Source organism: Cynoglossus semilaevis, chromosome 14 (assembly GCF_000523025.1).
Source record: "Cynoglossus semilaevis isolate Cse_v1.0 chromosome 14, Cse_v1.0, whole genome shotgun sequence".
NCBI classification, from domain to species: domain Eukaryota; kingdom Metazoa; phylum Chordata; class Actinopteri; order Pleuronectiformes; family Cynoglossidae; genus Cynoglossus; species Cynoglossus semilaevis.
In genome coordinates this window covers 20,193,920-20,200,996 of record NC_024320.1, presented here as the reverse complement: position 1 = coordinate 20,200,996, position 7,077 = coordinate 20,193,920, and positions in this window count along the sequence as shown.

The following is a 7,077-nucleotide window of genomic DNA, read 5'->3' as shown; positions in this document are numbered from 1 at the left end:
TTAAGGTGCAGCAGTAGATTGGTTTATTGATAAGAGCAGCTGATGTGACAAACTGCGCGAACCTAAAGTGAGAACTGTTGCCTAGCAACATCATAATCTAGATCCTCCTTGACGTATAGCACCATGTAATGACGAATTTGTCCATTCCGCTTTTTAACGCCGTACATCGGAATGATGGAATGAGAATTCCTTAATGAATTTATTGGAGACCTGAAACATCGTAGGATGCGGACGTCGTAAACCAAGGATCGCCGTAACAGGGTTCAAGAGACAGAGTTATCGTACAAAACAAGGAGTGGCAGAGAAGTATGTGAAAGCGGTTCCAGATACAGTCGTAGTAACAGATGTAGTAACAGTCCTATGTTCAATATAGAACTACAGTAGTTACTGTACATCCTTAATCTTTTATCCCGCCCCCTTTATAATAATACTTGACAGGTGACATCAGACTGAACCAATCACAATATTTGTAGGGAGACAGTTAAAAACCAAAGTAAATGTGGCAGAAATGGCAGAAACCAGACAGACAAATTGGTGTTAATAACAGGCAGAAAGGTAAAGCCCCGAGGAGCCGGGGTAGTGAAGGTGGCAATAATCCAAAGTGAAAAGGAAAATTTAGAAAGTGAAGTGAAGACACGGGTGGAGAGTGGGTGGAGTCAGGTGTCAGGTGAAATGTTTGACAGGAGAATAGCAGCGAGATTAAACAGTGTTGATACAAGATGGCAGTGAGACCTGCTGTGATATACAGTGTGGCCTGAAGGCAGCGACGTTGTCCAAATAACAGGGAGTTACATAACGCTGGCTGAAGTTACATTATTCATAAAGGTATGAATACACCTTTAAAAACACTTTACTGCAGTTCTTTTAACATAGTGGTTTATTCAGCACATATATGTGCGTATATGTAGATATGTATGTATATATCTATGTATCTGTGTGTGTGTGTGTTTGTATAGATAGATAGAGATGGTATTGGTATAGATATATTTTATCTTTACCTCACAAATTTTTCAACACTACAGTCAGTCCCCCTTGCGTCCACTAGGCTGCAGTCACTGGGGGCTGGAGGAGGTGAGGCAGCCCCAGTGGATGACTCAGCAGTCTTGACCATCAGTCGACTGGCAGTTTGTGTATTTTCCTGATTTTCTGATTAAACCTTCGTCTGAAGGCCTGACTTGTTATTGAAACATCTGTCATCGAACTAAAGAATGGAGTAGAAACCGTTCAGTGGATATTTTTATTGGGTTTTTCCTTTGATGACAAGTCTTTTTACTACTTGGTAACATTTTATGTGTATTTTTGCATCACTCCACTTATTGATAGAGGCCTCTGTTTATCATCAGGTCAGAACTCCAGGCCCTGACCTTATTGAAGTACTGACTGGCAGCTGAAGAAAGAGGACACGGTAAATATAAATATGACAGAGAAGAGTTACAGTGAATCACAGTTCAAACAGTGGAACTGGACTACAGGAAACAGAAGACAACAGTATGGATGAAGTCATCAACTCTGACGTTATGACCTGGACAGAAATCAATGTCCTCAGATCTATGTTTTAGCACCAGTCCAGAAATAAAGTCCTAAAAACCAAATCCAAAAGTGTCTAAATCCACATATGCATATGTTTTAACACAACGTTCTTGCATCTCGTAGTAATGGTCTCATGGGGAATCCGTCTACATAGGAAAGGAATTTATCACCTTGTGAGTCAGACCTTTCTCCGTTCTTCCAGACTGAAGGAAGGATAGCCCTGCGGGGGAGGAGGTAGAGGAGGAGGTAGAGGAGGGAGAGGAGGAGGAGGGGGGAGAGGAAATCTTGTTCTGACTGAGTTCGGTGGAATAGACTCATGAAACCCAGTGTGGTAGATGCTGGTCATGGAAAGATAGACCGAACGCCTCGCCACAGGAACATAGTGGAGGAGTTTGTCATGGTGGTCAGTTAAATCAGCAGCGTCTTGAACGAGATGGGAGAGGGAGGGGGGGGAGGAAGAGGAGGGGGAGGAGGTTTTACTCCTCGTGCTCGTTATTTGTTTACTCCAATAGCAACTCACAGACTGCCGCTCTGGACTGAGGGTCATGTGGCAGCGGAGTGTCTGTGGCTGCGGCGGTAACACATCCTCACTGAGCAGAGTTCAGGACCAGGGTTCTGGAGGAACTGCGGTCCGCTGTGCTCCACGGGCCCTGCTGGAGACGACGACACAGAGCAACCTGCGGCTGCAGCAGCAGCAGCAGCGGCTCACGCTCGCTCTCACTTACTGTTGTGTTCAGAGACAGAGGGAGTTTTTCCAAACTTACAGTTTATACATCTGGTTCACATCCAACAACCAGCGCTCCTTCTCTTCCTCCCTCCTGTCTTTCTGTTTGCCTTGTCAAAATCTGGCCAACTTTTCTTTTTTTTAATCTATGTTTCACATGTTTTACTGCTTATATCCCAGTCTTTAAATACCCACGATGACGAGATGAGAGATGTTTCATGGGGGCAGAAAATAGATTTTGAAGACAGGATGAGCGTTTTTGTTTTTTTTTTCAGGGTGGGTCAAAGTTGATCATATCGTGGTGAATGAGAGGTTTGGGCTCAAATGTTGTTTATTTGGACATGTTGCAGCGCTGTAACAAACATCTGGCACGCAGCTTTTCCCCTCGTCGCCCCAGCAACGGACGTCTCCATCTTCTGTTTTTTCCATTTCCTTTCTACAACATTTCACATCTTTGCAGTTTTGTGTGCGTCTGTGGAGTGGACGCTCATCCTTCAGCCCTCGTACCTCTCTCTTTTTGTCTCTAGATACATTTACAGAAACTGCGTAAATCAGACGGTCGGGTCAACGTTACTTTTCTCTCCTTTAGCAGTTTTATAACATCCATAAAATAGGCTCCAGCTCTTACAATGACAGGGAATCACTTAAAGGTGAAAAAAAAAAAACCCACACATTTAAACCATTGATTGCCCTCTAGCGGCGAGAATGAGGAAAAGGCACCGGGCAGAGCCAAACCTCTTCATTTTCTCAGCCTATCACACAAGTGAAAGAAGCAAAACATGTAAACAATCCCCAACAGGCACAGACCACACCCCTCCACAAACAATGAATTCAATTCAAAACAGATGAATAAATATGTTGGTGTCACTGTTTGGATGCAGGCAGCGTGTGAGATTAGCATTAATCTCCACGAACGCTGCAGCAAATTGAAAAGAAATTCTAAAGAAGCCTTTTAAAACATTAAACATTCCCTCCAGTCCGGACCTTGTGCTTTGACTGTGTGACTTCGCTGCACGTTTCCTCATTCATTAGCGCCCTGGCTACAGGACGTGTGTTTACAGAGTTTGATTATACATCTGAAACTGTGTCTACGTTCCTAAGATAAACAGATTTTCTTTTTCCTTTCTTTTACTCCTTTCGCCTCTTCCTTCTTTTTCTTTTTTTTTCCATGCTGCTGATGTGCCCCAGCCTCCCTAATCTTCCCGTTCCCCCTCCTCTAACTCTCTCTCACACACACACACACACACACACTACACGAGGAGGTCCACATGTGCACAGCGATGATGTCATCACTGACTGGAGGCACTGGACTCCTTCTCTCCAGAAAACTCTCAGCACAGACCACGGTTTCACGAGTGCTGATAAGTTTCCAGACAAGACGGTGCACGTGCGGGGCTGCAGGTCACAGCTCTGTCGTCGTCTGACGAGTCAGGGTTTTTCTGAGTCACTGTCGGTTCCTCGTAAAAATTCCCACCTTCCATTTCGACATGCCCTGGTACCAGTTTTTGTCTGGTGCCTACGTTGCAACCCATGTGGTCGCCTGAACACCGCCGACACACGTGAACATCAGTCTGCGTGTAAAAGGGTCAAGCAGCAATGACACGGATAGGAGGGAGGGAGAGGAGGGAGGAAGAGGAGGGAGGGAGAGGAGGGGGGGGTGAGTGTTGTGGTGGTTGCTAGACGACTGCTGTGTAAATAACTTACAAGAAACAAAGAGCCGCCATGTAAACTGTGGTCCGCAGCATGAGACCTGTCTACATGGAGCATGAAAAGGTGGGTGGGGGGTTCTGCTTGGACCTGGTTCTGTGTCACAGCTGGTCAGGACCAGAGGGCACTGGGAACCATCGTGTGTAAAACACGTCGGTAAATCAGCATTTATTGTAGCCTGAGCAAAAATCTATAATGAATTGAACAAACGTTGACAGGAGTTTAAAAGTATTTCCAGTATTTACCTGAGGAAAAGGTGGCTCCATGTAATCCTTTACAGCGGGGGGTGATACTAGAATGGGGTGAGGGTCACATGATGTTCACTGAAAACCAAACAAATCGATTTTTTAGGAACGTTGTACCAGTACCAGAGGACCAGTATTCCTGCACTGATCATTGAAGGATCGTTAGTATTTGCATCTGAAAGACATTGATTTGAAAATGTGTCAAATTATATTTAAGTTACTAATTAATCATTGTACTATGGACCTGTGATAAATGACCCATGGACCAGTACCGATTTGTGGACCAGGGATTGGGAACCACAGCAAACTAACATGTTTTTTTTTAAATTTTTAAATAACAAACAAGAGCATTTTAATGAATTACTGACCTATAATCAAAAGGCCGGATTTGAAGGTTTCACGGTCCTGAAGTGGCCCAAGGAACCAGGAGTTGAGACCCGGGTTTTGCACAGTGGATGTCATTCCCAGCAGTCATTTGGCTACGGCGGGGTACACCATGGACAGTGCACCAGTCCATCACAGGGTCACAGTAATTCAGAGTGACCTGTCAGACGAAACTGAGGGAAGAAACCTGAAGAAAAAACCTAAACTAAGAACTGTGTTAGAGTTACAACGAATAAAACCAGCAACAAATAATGAACAAGATCTCTTCATACACGGCACTAGGATCAGTTTAATACTAACACACACCTATCAGGTATAGAGGGGCCGGGGTCTTCAAAAACACTGAGGACTTGTGATGTAAACAAAGTGGAACTCACCCTCCTAAATAAAACAGACTGATGTTGTGTTTCACCTGCCCCCAGAGTGGCCCCGGAATCATTTAGCAGATGTAACTGTGTGTGTGTGTGTGTGTGTGTGTGTGTGTGTATAAAACGCACAGAGGAAGTGGACTCAGCTGCAGAATATTAAACACAAATTGCAGCGAACAGTGCGACAGCTCCAAGAACACCTCAGAAAAATCAAATCTCTGTTCGATCTGATTGTATTTATTATGGTCTTCATTGTTAATGTGATTTTATTTATAATCCTTATTTCCAAGTTTTTCCAAAAGTGACGTTTGATTATTTTCCGATGAAGTGAAATGTTTTCTTTAAATCCAAACACATGGTGCAGACGCTACACTGTGATGACCCCTACTGGGTTAAAAGTGTAATCCCCCCCCAAAAAAACAAAACATTTGGCTTCTCTAACATCATCACGGCTTGATTCCATGTTTTGCTGCGATGACTCACCGGGTCATTAATGTCATGGTTTTCACCTGTTCTGTTCTGGTCAAGTCAAACTCTGCCACTTTATTCCGTACCTCATCGCAGCATGTGACTCTCTTCTAACTCTGAGGTGTTTGAAAACAGCCTGGAGTCCATTGATTTAGCGGCTAATCTCTGTCTTTAATCAGATTACCTCACTGCAGCCATGAAAATGACCAGGGTGGCCCACCCACTTCAACAGTCTGGGTTCAGACCTCTCTTTGTTTTCCCTCTCTCTCTCTCTGCTTTATGTAGAGATAGAGACACGAGGCTCAAAGCGAAGGATCAAACCGGCCCACGGACAATTGATTTGAGCCTCTGTTGTGATTAAACTAAAACCCCAATCCTCCTTAATCCCACCTTAATCCAAATCCCAGCAAAGGCAAGGTGACAGATTTCCCATGTGAGGTCAATCTGTGCTGATATGTGTGGCCCGCTCAGATATTCTCACCTGCGACTCATAATTCAGTCGCGCCTTTGTTTTGACATACAGTTGGTTAAAAGACAATTTGTGGAATCAATCTACCTGTTCTGTTCTTTTATTTAATATTTTCCAAATGTTAAAGACGAAATACTCCACATGTGGTTCCAGTCTTTGGAGATAATAAAGAGGGATTTCAAATACCACACAATCACCATCTGTCTTTGAAGTTCAAACATGGTGGAGTCAGGCCGAGGAAAAAAATCACCCTCACATTAGTGATGACAGGGAAAAGCTGGAGAACACCAGGGGGAGTCGGCTTCCTCTACGCAAACACGGTGTCAGCAGGGATACACTGTCGGAGACGGAGAAGTTTTCAAACATCCCGAAAAGTCAGTCTTGCCCCGTGATAACACTGGAGTGTATTTTTAGAAGAAAGTATTGAGTGTTAAATCGACTTTCGGTCACTCAGTCTCAGGAGCCGAGCCAATGTCAATAGTTCACCAATTCACTTCAACGTCTGAATCCTAATGGAATATTCTTAACTAGTCTTTTGAGAAATTTGAATCAAAAACATTGGTTTTATTTACACTGCACTCGACCGTGTGACTGTTTTCACGAAAGTCAGATTCACTTGCATTGTGAAAATAGTGTGAATATAGTGTTACATGGTGGTACTGCAGACACAGGGACAGTATAGTATTGGGGTTTTTTTGATTCCATCAGGGTCTTTTGACTAGGATTTTTGTACAACCCAAATGTAAACACCAGCCAAAACAGTGGTTCCCAACCCTTTTTGTGGCTTCTGACCCCAATGTGACATCACAAATTTCTGGCGAGTCCAGAGACATTTTTGTTTTTCTACAATTAGTTTTTGATCGTGACTATTTACAAAACTTTTACTCATTTTACATTCATGAAAGTGAAAGAATACAGTTGTTTAAGATTGTGAGGGGTGTAAAAAAACAAACATTAGTTATATTTTTGCTAGGGATGTCTGATACTAACTTTTTGCTGATATCCGATGTGTTGATATTGTCCAAACACTTAATTTCCAATTTCGATATCAACCGGTACAGATATAGACCTGGTAATATTTATTTTTCTGTTCAAACCACTGTATGAGTATGAGATTAATTAAATGAGCTACAATGCTGCCATCTAGTGACTTTCCCTTAAATACACCGCCGTTTATCCCCA